This window comes from Odocoileus virginianus, chromosome 22 (genome assembly GCF_023699985.2).
Source record: "Odocoileus virginianus isolate 20LAN1187 ecotype Illinois chromosome 22, Ovbor_1.2, whole genome shotgun sequence".
In the NCBI taxonomy this organism is placed as follows: Eukaryota; Metazoa; Chordata; class Mammalia; order Artiodactyla; family Cervidae; genus Odocoileus; species Odocoileus virginianus.
The window spans coordinates 34,868,919-34,886,697 of NC_069695.1; the positions used below are offsets into that span (position 1 = coordinate 34,868,919).

The 17,779-nt window shown below is 39.2% G+C and overlaps 2 protein-coding genes across 22 annotated transcripts in view; one reads left to right on the top strand and one right to left on the bottom strand.

Moving 5' to 3' along the window:
• The window catches only part of NOL4 (nucleolar protein 4), a 691,960-nt gene extending 681,872 nt beyond the window's left edge, over positions 1 to 10,088 (bottom strand). The window contains exons 1-2 of the mRNA XM_070452829.1: positions 10,016 to 10,088; positions 8,529 to 8,604 (exon numbers count right to left, since the gene is read on the bottom strand). The gene's annotated coding sequence lies outside the window, so the exon portion shown is untranslated. The remainder of the gene's footprint in view (positions 1 to 8,528; positions 8,605 to 10,015) is intronic.
• DTNA (dystrobrevin alpha) overlaps positions 9,100 to 17,779 on the top strand; it is a 419,063-nt gene continuing 410,383 nt past the window's right edge. For 10 of the 21 annotated variants that reach the window (XM_070452805.1, XM_070452802.1, XM_070452813.1 and 7 more), the window contains exon 1: positions 9,101 to 9,332. The gene's annotated coding sequence lies outside the window, so the exon portion shown is untranslated. Of the gene's footprint in view, positions 9,333 to 9,581; positions 9,871 to 10,042; positions 10,131 to 17,779 lie in introns of those variants that run through there. The other 11 variants (XM_070452819.1, XM_070452820.1, XM_070452821.1 and 8 more) reach the window with 6 other exon arrangements.

The following is a 17,779-nucleotide window of genomic DNA, read 5'->3' on the forward strand; positions in this document are numbered from 1 at the left end:
TAGGTAGTATTACTCCTTGCAGCTAAACAATAAACCAATTTTTACTTCTTATTTATTTATAGACATAGAAGGAAGACTTCTGTTATCAAACTTCATCATTATTATAAAAAAAAGTAATGCTGTGCTAGGAATATATATCTAAAGACTTGGAAATGCACACAGATTAAAAATAAATAGAAAGAGAAGGCATCACTCTTTTATATTTGGGGCAAAGTGAAAGTCGCTCAGTTGTGTCTGACTCTTTGAGACCCCATGGACTATACAGTCCATGGAACTCTCCAAGCCAGAATACTGAAGTGGACAGCCTTTCCCTTCTCTAGGGGATCTTCCCAACCCAGGGATCGAACACAGGTCTCCCTCATTGTGTGTGGATTCTTTACAAGCTGAGCCACAGGGGAAGCCCAAGAATACTGCAGTGGGTAGCTTATCCCTTCTCCAGCAGATCTTCCCAACACAGGAATTGAACTGGGGTCTCCTGCATTGCAGGTGGATTCTTTACCAACTGAACTATCAGGGAAGCCCATATTTGGGGCAACATTATGTCAAAATTGGGTTTCCCAGGTGGTGCTAGTGGTTAAAAAAAATGTCTCTCCTGCCAATGTAGGAGGTAAAAGATGCGGGTTCGATCCCTTGGTTGGGAAGATCTCCTGGAGGAGGGCATGGCAACCCACTCTAGTATTCTTGCCAGGAGAATCCCATGGGCAATAGTAACTAACCTACTTTCCGTTAATCAGCAAAGCAATCAGCAAGTTGTTTACTGATTAACTACAAGGTACTGTGAATTTGTACGGAAACACAAAAACCCTCGAATAGCCAAACCCATCTTGAGAAAGAAGAATGGAACTGGAGGAATCAACCTGCCTGACTTCAGACTATACTACAAAGCTACAGTCATCAAGACAGTATGGTACTGGCACAAAGACAGAAATATAGATCAATGGAACAAAATAGAAAGCCTAGAGATAAATCCATACACCTATAGACAAAGACACCTATAGACATCTTTGACAAAGGAGACAAAAACATACAATGAAGAAAAGACAACCTCTTTAACAAGTGGTGCTGGGAAAACTGGTCAACCACCTGTAAAAGAATGAAACTAGAACACTTTCTAACCCCATACACAAAAATAAACTCAAAACAGATTAAAGATCTAAATGTAAGACCAGAAACTAGAAAACTCCTAGAGGAAAACTTAGGCAAAACACTCTCTGACATAAATCACAGCAAGATCCTCTATGACCCACCTCCCAGAGTAATGGAAATGAAAGCAAAAATAAACAAATGGCACCTAATTAAGCTTAAAAGCTTTTTCACAAGGAAGGAAACTATAAGCATGGTGAAAAGACAGCCTTCAGAATGGGAGAAAATAATAGCAAATGAAGCAACTGACAAAGAATTAATCTCAAAAATATAAAAACAGCTCTTGCAGCTCAACACCAGAAAAATAAACGACCCAATCAAAAAATGGGCCAAAGAACTAAACATACATTTCTCCAAAGAAGACATACAGATGGCTAACAAACACATGAAAAGATGCTCAACATCACTCATTATCAGAGAAATGCAAATCAAAACCACAATGAGGTACCATCTCACACCGGTCAGAATGGCTGCCATCAAAAAGTCTACAAGCAATAAACGGTAGAGAGCATGTGGAGAAAAGGGAACCCTCTTATGCTGTTTGTGGGAATGCAAACTAGTACAGCCACTATAGAGAACAGTGTGGAGATTCCTTAAAAAACTGGACATAGAACTGCCATATGACCCAGCAATCCCACTTCTGGGCATACACACTGAGGAAACCAGACTTGAAAGAGACACGTGCACCCCAATGTTCATCACAGCACTGTTTATAATAGCCAGGACATGGAAGCAACCTAGATGCCCATCAGCAGACGAATGGATAAGGAAGCTGTGGTACATATACACAATGGAATATTACTCAGCCATTAAAAAGAAAGCATTTGAATCAGTTCTAATGAGGTGGATGAAACTGGAGTCTATTATACAGAGTGAAGTAAGTCAGAAAGAAAAACACCAATACAGTATATTAATGCATATATATGGAATTTAGAAAGATGGTAATGATGACCCTATATGTGAGATAGCAAAAGAGACACAGATATAAAGAACAGACTTTTGGACTCTGTGGGAGAAGGTAAGGGTGGGATGATTTGAGAGAATAGCATTGAAACATGTATATTACCATATGTGAAATAGATCACCAGTCCAAGTTCAATGCATGAGACAGGGTGCTCAGGGCTGGTGCACTGGGAAGACCCTGAGGGATGGGATGGGGAAGGAGGTGGGAGGGGGATTCAGGATGGGGAACACATGTACAGCTACAGCTGATTCATGTCAATGTATGGCAAAAACCACCATGATATTGTAAAGTAATTAGCCTCCAATTAAAATAAATAAATAAATTTTTAAAAAAGATACTGTGAAATGTACCAGATGTATAAGTTCACAACTCTGATGAAGGAGCAGACAATCCTGGTAATACATATGATGTCTAATACAACATATTGTGTGAATAGGTTTCAAGACAGGGTTTCCACGAGTTAAGTCTTGGAAGGAGGATGGACAACACTTGCAGAAGCCACTTTGATGATGCTAAGGATAGGACAGGAAGCATTTGGAATAGAATATTTACACACTGCACATAGTCCTTAAAGTATTCACTCCACTTCTACTATAAAATAAGTAAATTGTTTCTTCTTTGAAATCATAAACAGAAGATCTTAAAATATCTTCTATTTCCTTTCATGTAAACTGTAAAATAATTTTTAAATACTGAGACTCTCTTCCTCTAAACAGAAAAGGCACAGAGACCAATGGAATTACAATTACTTTACATTGTTAAATTGAAGAAATATCATTACAAACAGAAATATACTTCCCTGGTACTGATCACAAGGTATAAATAAATATACTCACATGGGTATAATTCCTTCATCCAAAATTGGGGGGGGGGGGCGTGGTTTAGGAGAAACAAAAGAGAAAGATTGAGGTACCACAAGAGCAAGCCACAGAGGGTATCTGATTCAGCTTGTTCATATAAAACATACCAAAACACGCTCTGCCAGAGCTATTTACAAGCCTAAAAGAATTATTTCCACATGATATACTGTGCCAGAGGTGACATTTTTTATTTTCCTCACCATCATCCTTGTCTTATACCTATCACTATTCTCCAGGGAACTCAACATGAAATAAACATGCTGTATTCTCCAGGGAGGGAAAAAAAAAAAGAAAGTTTTCATCATGGCCCCTGTCCTTGAGAATCTTAAAATGTTTTGTGAGTTATGTGCAAACAAAAAAATTTAACAACTTCAAAATCAGGAAACTTTCCTGTGAGTCCAGTGAGAAGCACAAACAATGCTAACCCTAGATTAGGAGCTGGCTATGACATAAGGCTTCTGGTTTTGATAAAATATTACAAAATCTCTGCTAGTACTCTTCCTTTCTGACCAGCTGATTAACTGTAACATAGAAATTAAAAACAATATGTAAATGAAAAGCACTGACATTCTGCAGAAGGTTCTAGCTGATCTGGGATGCAGGTGAGGAACAACACAGAGGAAAGGACAGGAGAACTGTACATGATAATTCGTGGCACAAATAAAAGATAAGCATCTTAATAAAAAAAGAAAATTTGCATTTTTGTAATCACATTATCACCTCATAGGAATACTTTTTGAACTATCCCAAAATGCACCTCCTAAAATGTAAAATACCATTATTCCCAATAATAATATTTAATTATGGATCTACTCACAGATTTGTTATAGATTTTGAATATTATGATTTAATTAGTTTCATCTCTCCTCCCACCCACCTTTTTTCATTTAATTTTTTATTATAAAACACAAGGCTTCACAGCCTCAAATAAATTATACAGTATTTACTGTAGGGATTAACTTTTAAATTAAAACATGCGCTTGTTAACATGGTCCTGAGATTTGGGCTGTCTATACAATATGTAAAGATCCATTTCAGTGGGAAATAATTAAATTAGGCAAATGATTTCACATACATAAAAGTGTTTTGACTAAGCTTTCCACTTTGTAGCAGGTTTCTTTGGTGCCATTAAAAACATTAGGTTTATTTAGAAATCATCAAGGAAAAATTAGACATTTCCCTGAGACAAAGTGTATAGCTATAGCTCATTTTCAATAAATAGCAACTTTTTTCCTTAATTATTTGGATTGGTCATCTACATTGAATTTACTTATATTGACATTTCTGCTTTATTCAATATTATTCTGAATGACATGTAGATTATTCTGGACCATGGGTATCAAGATGTATTCTTGGGCAAAACGAAAACATTCAGCCCCATAGCAATTAAAAACAGGGTCAAAACAATTTTAGCAGCAAAGTGAGTAGATTATAAGCACTGAAAAGTTGTAGTCTCTGGCTGGCTTTTTGCACCGTCTCCATTATAACAGTACACTTAAATTCTATCTAAAACATTTGAGGTCTGTTTATGTTCCATTGAGCAAACAAATTCTCCCAGGAGTAAAGGGTGCACTGATGTGAGGTCACGGAGAGATGTAAACCACCATAATAGGTGTTTAATGAATTGCTAGTATAAGGTGGCATCACAGCTATTTAAAGTGGCAGCAGGTTTGTTTATTTGAATCCTAGGAAACAAATACACTGACCGCTTAAACCTGTTCGTTCTCCCCTTCAATCCATCTGAGGAGAACACAGAGACTGCAAACAGCATTTCTCCCAAGGATGCTAGTCAGACAGGAAGATCAACAGAGGAGATACTGACTAAGGGCGCCCACAGAGGTGCCGCCAAAAACAGCTGAGTTAGGAGACACTCGGTCCGAGGGGCAGGGAACACAGGTGCATGAAAGCGAGGATACCTTCACTTTCCTGGACTTGTAACAGGTGACAGGAGCATGCCTCAAGGCAGGATCTCTCAGGCAAACAGACACTATAAGTTCGTGCTAAGTCACTTCAGTCATGTCCGACTCTTTGTGACCCCAGGGACTGTAGCCTGCCAGGCTCCTCTGTCCATGGGGCTCTCTAGGCAAGAATACTGCAGGGGGTTGCCATGTCCTCCTCCAGGGGATCTTCCCCACCCAGGGATCGAACCTCAGTCTCTTACGTCTCCTGCATTGGTAGCCGGGTTCTTTACCACACGTGCCACCTGGGAAGTCCAAACAGATACTAACTTTACATAAATACGTATCTCAGAGTGATGCATGAAGAGGCTGATTGAATGCCCTTGGTGTTTATGAACATCAACACATCCTGACACCCCCTCACTTTACATGACTGCTTAGCTCAAAATTTACACCTTACAGTGGAGGTCAGAAGCCCATGTTCTCTGAGACTGATGAGTTCTAAAATAGTGGTATCTTAGAATGTCAGAGAACAGCAAAGGCTTCTGAATATCATGAGGAGCCAGAGAGAAGGCAGGACTTCTACAGGAAGGGTGGACATTAGGGAAAATAAAAAAAGACAGGTATGAAATTCAGCCACTTCATAACTCTGTCCAGGGCCCACCCTGGTCTCCAAATGTGGTAGCTGTCACACCAAAATAATCATCTCACCATGAATCCCCCAAGCCACAGCTCCATTGATCGATCATCATGACCTGTTGTTGGACCGCTAATCATTCTTGAAAGCTAATCAGGTTATCGGAGAAGCCGTATTGATGTAAATTCTGTGTTGCTCAAGCTCCCATATCATCCTCCTCTGAAACAGTAGTTTATAGCGGGCGGGTATAGTATTTTTAACAGATAAAATAGTGATGTCTTTACTTCTTAAATCCTTTGGAATCTATTATCTTTTTTACTTTCGTCATTCAAATCTTTTATTAAATACTCCAGAATGATAAACTCCTCATTACCCCCAAGCTGCTACCAGTTCACAGATTAGAGTAATCATTCTGATTTGGCCTGTAACCCATATATGCTCCATATATTACTATGTTAATAAAACACAAATACACACCTAGTTTCACTGTAACATAGTCAACATTCTGATTTGAACTGCGGCCATCCTCATTTTCACTGTAACCTATTTTAAATCTCTAGAAATTAGAAAAGCAAAATAGTAAATATACCTTGATAAAGTTAGCCGAAATTAGGTGTACATGTGGGCATGTGTGCATGCTAAGTAGCTTCAGTCATATACAACTCTTTGCGACCCTATGGATTGTACCCTGCCAGGCTCCTCTGTTCATGGGCTTCTCCAGGCAAGAATACTGGAGTGGGTTAATGTGCCCTCTCCCAGATGATCTTCCAGATCCAGTGATCGAACCAGTGTCTCATGTGTTCTGCATAGCAGGAGGGTTCTTTACCACTATGCCATCTGGGAAGCCCAAGACTGCATAGTCCTACTAAAAATAATTTTTTTTCCTCCAAGTGAAAATATTCGGACAAAAACAGCTAGTGATTGTTGAGCCACTGAAGTTGTAACGTATATCTGAAACACACTTCATAATCATCAAGCCTAAATATATCTCTGATTAAAACAAATCCTTCCAAGAGTATGCAGATCAAAAGGAAAGTGCTTCTGATATACTGTTACTCAACACAGGCCTCTACCACTTGTGTAGAAATCTCCTAGAAATATGGCAAAGCCATTAGATTCTGCTACATGCTAACGCTTCTAGTTTAACTCCATCAGCCTGTGCAAAATCCTGAATTATAAATCACCATTGCGATCTATGCCCAGGAATCCATCCAGTTGAATTGTGCTGAGCAGCATCTTTATGACTGACTGATCACAAAATATAAATGATATTTCTAAAACAGAGTGACAATGTTTAGCACTTGATTCAATGTGTGAAAAACTAAGAAATATTATTATATCCTTTTAAAATTAAACCCACAGAGGAGTCCACCGCTAATTATGATTAGGCTTAATAAAGACTTATGAAAAGCACTTTGAAAAATCTTAAGTGCTTTAAAATGATAAGGTACTATATTACTATTATTTTCCTTTAAATATGGCAAGCTTAACTCTGTTGCCCATTTTAATATACCTTTGGTTTCCCATATATTTCTCTGAATTTTAGTGTTGATTTCCTCTTAAAAATTTTAAATATATCATGGCTATTTGACCTCACTATCATTTTTATTATCCTATAATATTGATAGGTCAGTCGATTTATTTCTTCTAGTGGTCCTGTACAGAATTACTAAAATTGAGATTATTCAGGGTAGCCTCTGCAGGACTGACACCTGGTTTCTTTACCATTAAATTCCAATAAGCTTATCAAAAAGTAATATTTGAGAACAATAAAAAGTCTATGATTTCTTAAACTTATTTTCCATGCAGCAAAATTTAGAAACTTTTAGCTTCCACTTGAAAGTTGATCCTCTTTATCTCCTTTTATGTTTTTACTCTTCTTATCTCCCTCTTCTTGTAATTTCTTAATTTTCTTTTATTCTTCCCTTCCCCCGTCCCCAACCTCCTTTATCTGGTTCTCTTCTGCCTTCTCTTGCTTTATTCTCTCTTATCACATTTCTTCTCTTTTTGAATTATTAGAAGACTGGTTAGATGCTGAATTTTTCTGTAGACACCTGCACAAAGGCTATTAAAGAGTGCTCTTTGTGAGAACTATTAAAATATTTTTAAAATTGTGGCGCTTATGTGAGTGCATTACATGTGCAGGTGAACGGCAAAATAACATATTACCTCGGCCACTGAGATTCTGTGCACATCAAAGACATTAAAACTGGGAACACAAAGACAGATGAAATGATGTTAACATGGAACAGAAAACAGGTATAAAGAAAAAGAGTGTATCTTGTACTTTTTATAATAATTTATAACACCAAAAATCATAAAGGGTTTCACCTGCAAATCACCCAGCAAAAACATATGTGCGTATGTATGCTTATATTTTAAGCCTTTATTGAATTTGTTACAATATTGCTCTGTTTTATGTTTTGGTTTCTTTGCTGGAGGCACATGAGACTTACCTCCCTGACCAGGGACTGAACCTGCGCCCCCTTCATTGGAAGGCAAAATCTTAACCACCAGGAAATTTCTGTGTGCATGTATATCTTGTCAACTAGATATAAACTAATGGAGGACAGGTTCCATGTATTAAAGTCCTTTGTATCCTTCAAAACATAGCACAGTTCTTCATATACATCAGGCACTTAAAAGGGGATTGAGTGGAATTTAGAAATCATTATGAAATCGGTGACTACCCTTAAAACATTGACCAAACTTGCGTGATATTGCTATTTAAGCAGTTTAAACCACTCAAATGAATAGGACACACGGGCCTAAAACATCCCCTAATAAAGTAAAGGAAGAAAATAAATGAAAACATGAAACTGGAGATTGATGCAAGTACACAAGTGAACATTCTATGGAAACCCATACATAGAGAAAAATTCATTAAGTAATTTGCAATCTTTGGTAGGTCACTCGCAAATAATCAAAAATATCTTCTTTATGTTTCAGTGCCTTAAGTTTCCAGGAGCTGATTATAGTGAATTAGCAAACTGGGAGTAGCTGTGCAATTATTTATAGTGACATACCGACTCTGGTGAACTTGGATAAGTCATGCTCTCTGTCCTCTGCTTCTGTCTCTCCCACCTTCTCTGCAAAGATGTTCTGCAAATAAATGAGGTAATGTTTGCGAGATGTTTTTGCAGCTTGGGAAAGAAACCCACTGCACACATCTCAGATGTTATCCATATTCCATATTCAAACCTGGTGTATTATTGCCTCTGTTTTAAATGGAAATTGGACTGTTTGAGTCCTGAGTTCTGACCAAAATCTGGGTCAACATAAAAGGATGATTATTTTTAATTTTAATTCTGAGGCTCTGTTCAGTTCCCTTGCACGTGTGAGGACCAACTGTAGGAAATAAACAAAGCACATAAATCAGGCTTTCAAAGAGAAAAATCATTCTCCCAAAGGCTTTTTTTTTTCTTTCCTTTTTTTTTTTTTTTCAATGAAGAGCGTGAACACTGTATTTCCCTGGCAGAATATTTCGGTCCAAGAAGGAGGATAGTGCAGGCAGTGGGAGCGTGTGTGCGTGTGTGTGTGTATATGTGTGTGTGTGTGCTGTGCGTGCGCGCCCGCGGAGAGAGGGGCGGGGGAGGCGGATGAGGAGGATGAGATCATAGTTTCAGGATCCTCAGGAAACCCTGGTACTGGCAGTAGCCAGGCTCTGCTGTGCCCACATGACCCACAACTCTGGCAGCGGACTCGGCACTTCCAACATTATTAAATAATAAGAAAGCGGCTCCTACTCCATGCCCAAACCCCCCGACAGACCGGTGGACACCTTCGAAGAGTTTGGCGAGTCGGTGACTGGGGCGTCCGTCTATTCCAAGGTGTGTGTGTGTATGTGTGTGTGTGCGCGCAAGGCGTTTTCTCCCTTGACAGCTGGGGAGTGGGGGAGGGCGCGGGGGTGGAGGGGGTCCAAGGGGTGGGCGCGGGGCCGGGCTGCCGCGCGCTGCCCCCCGGCCGCCCCGGGGGGGGGCCCGCCGAGCCAGCCGCCGGGCGGGAGATGCACGGTGACGCGCAGCCCCAGCGGCGCAGGGACCGCAGCCGCCCCCGGCGCCGGGGCGCGGGCCCGGGAGGCTCGGCCGCCGCCGGAGCAAGGGCAGGCGCCGCGCACCCGGCAAAGTCAAGAGTGGAAGGCGGGCGGCGAGCGCGGCGGCGGGGAGGGAATCGCCCCAACGCCCACTCGCGGGGTTCCCACCTGTGCGCCCGCGCCGGCCGCCGGCGGCGCCAAGCATGTGCCGGGCGCTGCAGCCGGGACTGCGGCGCGGCGCCTCCCCGGGCGGGCGGCGGGCGGCGCCTCGGGCCCGCGGGGCGGCGGGAGCGGCTGCGGCAGGAGGGCCGGCCCGGGGGCGCGGGGCCGCGCAGGTACATCTCGGCCGCCCGCCCGCCGAGGCCGGGCCGCGCGCCGCCGGTTGAGTTGTTTCTGTGGTCCCCGCTGCCCTCTCGCTGGCCCCCGCGGGCTGAGCCGCTGGGAGGTGGCGTGGTCCCCTCCGTTAGGGATGACACTCACGTGAGGGTGCAGGCTGGGGGGCTACTACTGAGCGGGAAATCCGCGCCGGGGTCCTCTCCAGCCGGCGGCGTCGGCGCGTGTTGCAATGCACTGCGGTGCCCGGGCGGCGGGTCGGGTGGGTGTGGGCGCCGGGCGCGGGGAGGGGGGCGCGGCGCGGCTGGGTGGGCGCGGGGCAGGGACAGGGGAGGGGAGCGTCTTCGGCTTTTGGAGCCTGGAGTTTTCCTTTGGACCGAGGGTGGACGCGAGGTTCGTTCTGGTACCGGAATGGGAGGTGGCGAGGTGTCTGTCTAAAGACCGACGCCGAGAAGAGACGAGGGATGCGGGGCTGGGCTCAATAGTACCAAGGCTAGGACTTGGGAGTAAAACTTTCCTCTTTGGTGAGCTTGAGGTTTGCCTTTGGGAAGGTAAGTGTAGGACTTGAGTGGAGGTGGCGTGGGGAGTCTTGGCTGTACTCTGGCGGTGAAATTCAACGCCATTAGGTTCATTGTTGCTCTATTAAAAGGGTCTCTTGAGTTATGGTTCTGTTCAAGTTTGCTATTATCTGTTATGATCACTTGGGGTTTAATGAGTGCTGTGTTTCCTTTTGAACATATCAGTAACCTATATTGTTGAAGTATTCATAATTATTCATTTCTTAAAAAAAAAAAGACTTATTTTGCTTATTCCAAGGGTAAAAACTTGAGGGAAAAAACAGTTCTATGAACTTTAGCTTTATTCACTCAATTCTAACACTGCCGTAAGGAATGGGTAATATGAGAAAATCCGGACACAGAGAGGTGAAGTAATTTACCCAAGGTCGCAGGGCTTTAAATGGACCAGTTGAGCTTTCTGTGAACTCTGTACTAACATATATGTATATTTTTTTTCCATAAAAATTGGAGTTCATTGTACTGTCTTTTTTCTTCTGTATTTGATATATTGACCACATTTCTACCAAGATGAACCTCATAATGATGTGCTACATGTTGGGGACAATTAACATTTTTTCTAAATTTTAATGCCAATTATGGCAAGTATTCTTTGAACCTTTTCCTTTTGCCAAAATTGACCATTTCCTACAACAAATATGCTTTAAAGTAGTATTTATCAGCCAAGTTAAGATTTTCAGCAGGTAAGATTTATCAGCAAAGTCAATTATTATAAAGAAGGCACCTGAATCTATATATTTGCACTTAATTTTAGACTTCCTAAGGTATTAGTCTGTTACTTTGCTCAAAGCAGGGCCATCATTTCCTTCTGAACCCCATCTTGCAGAATTTTTGAGCAAGTTTAATCATCTTTAATTCAATCACTCTGACAAGAGCTTAGGCAGTTTTAAAAGAAGAATTATGCAATTCTCTTTCAACTCTCAGTGATTAAAAGCAGGCTATATTGCGAGGGTGTTCGTGTATGTCTTGCCTTTTCACCAGTTGTATGTACTTTAGACAAAGTTGTATAGCAGTGAAGACTGAAATCACATTTTTTCATTAGTACTAAGCTGAGATACTGTAAACGTCTCCGCTTGTTCTAAATGAATCATGATGTGAAGAAAGGTCTCAGTGGGGGAGGGCGGGCGGTAAAGCCCAACTGCACATATTTAGAGAATTATGTCTCATCTGGAGTTTATCATAGAGCTCTTATAATATTTGTTTTATTAGACAGATATCTCTCTTAGGTCTTCATCTGTCATTTTTTCAAGTAAATTTAATTGCTGTTTCACATAATAAGTTTCAAAATTATTTTGACATTCATAGATTTCCTTAAGTCTGGTCTTCCAGCTTCATTAAATTCAGTATACATATATCAAATCCACACTCATTCAACATTACAAGTGAAAAAAGAGTAGAATCTACCTGGACTGCATGGAAACATGATCTTTGTCTGTGAAAAGAATTATCTTCAGTAGTTAAACTCTTCCACATCCCAAGGTATGGTCCATCTCTATTTGGGGGTGCTAGAGTACAGTGCTGCGGTCAGGAAAGTTGCATTCCTTCAGGCACGAACTTTTTTGATATTGAAATTGAACTTTCTATGTCTGTTTATATAAAATGTTGATGGTTATCAAGGCATAAATCCTATGGAATGTCCATATATCCTTTCTTAACTGACTCATCTGTTCCAGTTTTCTAGTTTCTGTTACTTATTTTAGAAAAAGCATTCTCTCACTACTTTTATCTCACCTGGGAGATTTGACATGACTTTTTCCTTTTAAGTCCCCTGCCTCTAGTTTTGGGAGAGCTGTGTTGTCTCTGCCTCTTGAGAGGCTGTTTGCTGCAGGGTCTGGGCGGAGAACTGGGGTTGCGTGATGAGTGCGCCGTGCCAGCCCAGGGGCCAGACTTCAATCCAATCATCATACACATAAATGTAGTTCTCAAAGAAGGAATGCTGTAAGAATGTGTAATAAAGGATTCTGGACCAGACAGGGAGGTTTGGAACAAGGTACATTAGAAGTCCCCTATTTACAGAGGCATAATGTATGAGGAGGGGTTTACTAAGATTTATTTTTAAAATTAATTTGTATTTGGTATATAGTTGCTTTACGATGCTGTGTTAGTTTCTGTTGTATAGAAGAGTGATTCAGACGTACATAATACTTATGTGTCCAACCCTTTGTGACCCCTTGGACTGAAGCCCTCCAGGCTCCTCTGTCCGTCAAATTGTCCAGGCAAGAACACTGGAGTGAGTTGCCATTTCCTTCCCCAACAGATACATGTATCCCCTCCCTTTCGGACTTTCTTCTGTTCAGATCTCTGCAGTGCGTTAAGTAGAGTTCCCTGTGCTATCCACTGGGTTCTTACATGCTTTCCTCAATGTTTTCTGAATTAGAGACCTATGTCTCCCTCTAGTTACCTCTACACATCTCTGTTCAGCAATAGATACATTATTCCCCCTCATCATACACCTTTGGTCATAGAGATCACGAAAGTCCTTTCCACAGTACTTTTTACAGCCCATAGAGAGCATGTACTGCCCTTACCTGCTTATTACTCACTCTGTTTTCAAAGAGATATTTAAATTTAATGAAGTATAATCGTTGTCTTTCTTTGCCTTAACAACAACTTTTAATTTTTAAAAGATGTGTGTGTATATGTGTTTGCTTGTTGTTAAAGTGGCAGGATGTCTCAAAATAGAAATGTAATTGATTCATCACACATCATAAGATTCCCGGAAGTGTCTGTAGGGAGAAAAGAGGCACCAGAGTAAGAGAGGTGAGCTTAAGTGTTGAGTATGCTGAGGAAATGTGTATTAATAATGTAAAGCAAACATAATAATAACTAAACCTATTGACTACTGTGTGCCAGACATCTTCCATGGCTCTATATGAAGTAACTTAGGTATTCTTCACAGTAGCCAAATGAGGGCTTCCTGTATTTCCATTACCCCCATTTTATGGAGGAGGAAACTGAGGCATCGAGGACAGTAATCATGGCCACTGTCACACAGGTAGAGATTCTGAATCTAATATTGATTCTTTAGTTCATGCTGTTAACTAGTAACATGTAATATCTGGTTCATAGTTTTATTAATGCATTAAATCCCCATCATTGTTAAAAATCATAACACCTCCTCATTTGATCTTTTGGTTACTTTTCCTACAATTAAAACAAGTGGAAAAACTTATAATTTCCCTTATGTCAATGCTTTTTGCTCTATATTTTACATGCAAATTATCTAAAGCAAGGGCGGGTATTGATATATAAATGCCTAAAGCCTGGCAACTGCTGAATTATGGGGAATTTCTCATTATATATTGTATATTTTTGAATTCAAAAATAGTAACTTCAGCACCATTTAAAACTATTGCAATTTCTAATATCACAGATATATACTTTGGCCTTTCAAATAATTAGGTAAATATCTTTAACAGTTGGAAGTTCTATGGCCATTAATAAACTTAAGAATTTAAAGTCATCTGTTTCATCTACTCCCAATGTTGTTGTTCAGAGTACTGTGTACTGCAAAGGGGATATAAAATATAATATAAAAACACCTGTTGAATTACCTTGGTAAAATTTAAAAGTCCATGTTAATCTTTACATTGGGAACTTATGACATACTCATAGTTATTTACTATTAGTTACTTAAAATATTAATTATTTTAAAATAAACTTTGTTATTTTAAATATTATCCAAATAATAAAAACACATTGCACTTGTGATTAGTAAGGTACAGCACTAATTGGTTAGGTGTGCTGATGCATGTAAAGGTTTATGTACAGTGTTTGAAGGTGTCAATCAGTGTTATTGCTCCCTGAAAGTACTGGGTCATATGTAGCTGATACAGGCTTCCCAGGTGGCGCTAGAAGTAAAGAACCCACCTGCCAATGCAGGAGACATAAGAGGGATGAGTTCAATCCCTGGGTCGGGAAAATTGCCTAGAGGAGGGGATAGTAACCCACTCCAGTATTCTGGTCTGGAGCATCCCATGGACAGAAGAGCCTAGCAGACTACAGTTCATAGTGTCACAGAGTTGGACAGGACTGAAGCAAATTAGCATGCACACACAGGCATTTGATATGATTAATGTTACTGTTAACTATGAATCACAAGTAATACTGAGTATACATATACAAATACTCAACTCTCTTCTTTGAAGTTGTTTGAAACATTCTAGGCAATGTGTACGTTTTCTGTAAGTCATGGAGAATGTGATACATTATTTCTCTATATGCTCCCTACCAGACAAAGCATCACAGAGTAATTAATAAAATGTTATTCCTAATAAAATGTTATTCCAATTTATATCATAAGGAAAGAGGCACAAAGCTTGATGTTGTGTGTGTGTGTGTGTGTGTGTGTGAAGGTACCATCATATACAACAATGAATAATTCATTAATTGTAGTTTACAGTTTGATGCCATAGTGCACTGTCCTATTGCAAAGAGTTTTGTGTGTTTAATGTAAACACACTCAGTTATAATAGTTTAGGTTATTCAGTCATAGCAAACAACTAAAATCTTGGGTACTGAAATGGATATAGATTTATTTCTTACTAATGCTTTGTGCCCTGTTGGCCAATAAAAGACTATTTTACATCTTCCTTATGTGGAAACCCAGACTCATAAAACCCCTGTAGTCTACAGCATCCCCGTCACTCATTCATCAAACACATGGAAACGTGGTGAGTCACTCACAAATTCTTAAAACACTTCTCTCAGAAGGAGCACCTGCTACTTATACTCATATTTTATTGGCCAGAGCAAGTCCTATGACCAGTTCTAACTTGAAGATGAAAGAGAAGTGCTGTTTTATCAGATACTCAGATGGAAGTAAACTGCACTATTAGTGAACAGACCTAATTGTTACTAGATGAATTTATCCAGTTTACATCAATAGTTTTTATCACATAAAGATGACTTATGATTTTATGTAACAATTGTGTTTTAGAATTTCAACCTAGAAAGGCAATTCCTGCATAAAACCGCCAGCAAAGGAAGTAGAGTCTAAACTTATAAAATTGATGATGTCCCTGTTTGTCGGTAGGGGTTGGATTTAGTCAAGGAATGTCAATAAAACTCCGATTTGAATAAATGCAGGAGATAGCCTTTCTGACAACAAGCACGAGGCAAGAACAGTGTCAAGATCTGCAATGTAGCTGTGTTTTCTGAACACATTTGATAGTATCAACATGACACAGAAAACTGAACAGCCATGTGTGTGTCTTTTTTGTCACCTGCACCAACAGGAACAGAAGTGTTAGATGTGTTACCACATATTGTTATAAAAAGTAATACAGGTAAACATATCATACTGCATGATTATTTTACATTGACAAACATAACCTGAAAAGGTAGAGTATATCTAATCCATGTGTTTAATGCTATAAATGTCCTGGAAGCACTGCTATTGTTGTGTCCCATATATTTTGGTATGCTGTGTTTTCATTTTAATTTAGCTCAAGTACTAGTTTCAGAATTTCTCCTGAGATTTCCTCTTTGACTTGTGGGGTCATTTGAAGGGTGGCATTTAGTTTTCTAATGTTTGGAGATTTTTCTGTCATCTTTCTCTGTTTTTGGTCGGAGAACCTTATTTCTTGTGTTATGTTTCTCTATTTCGGTTAGAGAACACACCGTGTGTGATTTCAGGCTTTTAAAATTTGTTTAGGTTTATGTTATGGCCCAGAATGTTGTCTGTCTTGGTTTATGTCCCATTGGCACTTGCAAAGAGTGTGTATTTCACTGTTTTTGGATAGAGTGTTCTATAAATGCTCGTTAGATCCTGTTGGTTGATGGTGCTGATAAATTCTTGTATGTCTTTACTAATTTTATGTCTAGTTGTTTTATTCATTGTTGAAATAATTTGTGAAATTTCCAGTTATAATTTTGGATTTGTCTATTTCTCTTTTCACATCTGTCAGTTTGACTATGCACTTTGCAGCTCTCTTGTTTGGTATATATAAATTTAGGCTTGCTATGTCTTCTTGGTGTATTGATTATTTTATCATAACAGGATACTCTTTATATGTGGTAATTTTATTTGCTTAAAGTCCACTGAATCTGATATTAATACACACATTCCTTTTTTTTATTTGATTGATGTTTACACGATTTTTTTTTTTTTTAACTGTCCTTCTACTTTCAACCTGCCTGTATCATTATATTGGATCTGAATTCTTTGTTCATACAGTACAGGTGGGTTACATATTTTAATTGACTTTGAAAATCTCTATTTTTTCATTTGTATATTTACACATTTATGTTTTATTAAGACTGTATGTCTGCCATTTTAAGTTTCGGATTTTTTCCTCTCTGTTTGTTTTAGTTTCTCTGGTTCTTTTTCCTTCCTATCAGTTACTTGAGCATATATAGAATTCCATTTCTATTTATCTATATTGTTTTTAAGTATATCTATTCATATAGACTTTTAGTGAGTACTCTGAGTGTTACATCATAATACATATAATTTATCACTGCCTACCACTGTTGTCATTTTTTCAATTCCAGTGAAGCATAGAAACTTTACCTTTTTTTATGTACCTTTATCCTCTTCCATTAGTAGTAAAATTCTCTAAACTATTTCTCTACATACATCAGAAACTGTCACAACTTTTGTTTCAACTGTCAAACACAGGTCAGAAGGCTCAAGAGGAGCAAGAAAAAATCATGGTTTTTATTGATATTTTCACTTACCATGTTCTTCTTTCTTGATATTCCAACATTCTTCTTTTATTGCTTTCTTTTTGTTTCCTCCTTGCTTTTCTTTTAGAGCCGATAGGCCTCCTCTTGACAATATATCTTTGTTTTCCTTCATTTAAGAATGTTTTGTTTTCCCCTTCATTCCTGACGGATATTTTAACTGGATATAGGATTCTGGGTTGACAGTTTTTTTTTTAAGCACTCAAAATATTGTGCCACTTCCTTATGGTCTCTCTGTTTCCTAATGAGAAATTTTATTTTGTTCTAATTGGTTTTCTCCTATAGGTAAAGTGTGATGTATCTCTTGTTCTTTTCAAGATTTTTGTTTATTTGTTTTTAGTTTTCATAAATTTGACTATGCTGTATCTTGGTATGTATTTTTGAGGTTTTATGTTTGGCATTCAGATTCATGAATCTAAAGATTTATGTCTTTTGTCACCATCTAAGAAATTTTCATCCATTATTTCTTTGGGTACTTTTTGATCCCTGTCCATTTTCTCTTCTTCTCCCATATGTCTGAGACTTGAATATTAGATCTTTTGTTACAGAAACACAATGTATTAGTTTTCTATGGCTGCTGTAAACAAATCACCAAAAACATGGTGCTTTACAACACATTTATTCTCTTACAGAGGTGGAGACCAGGAGT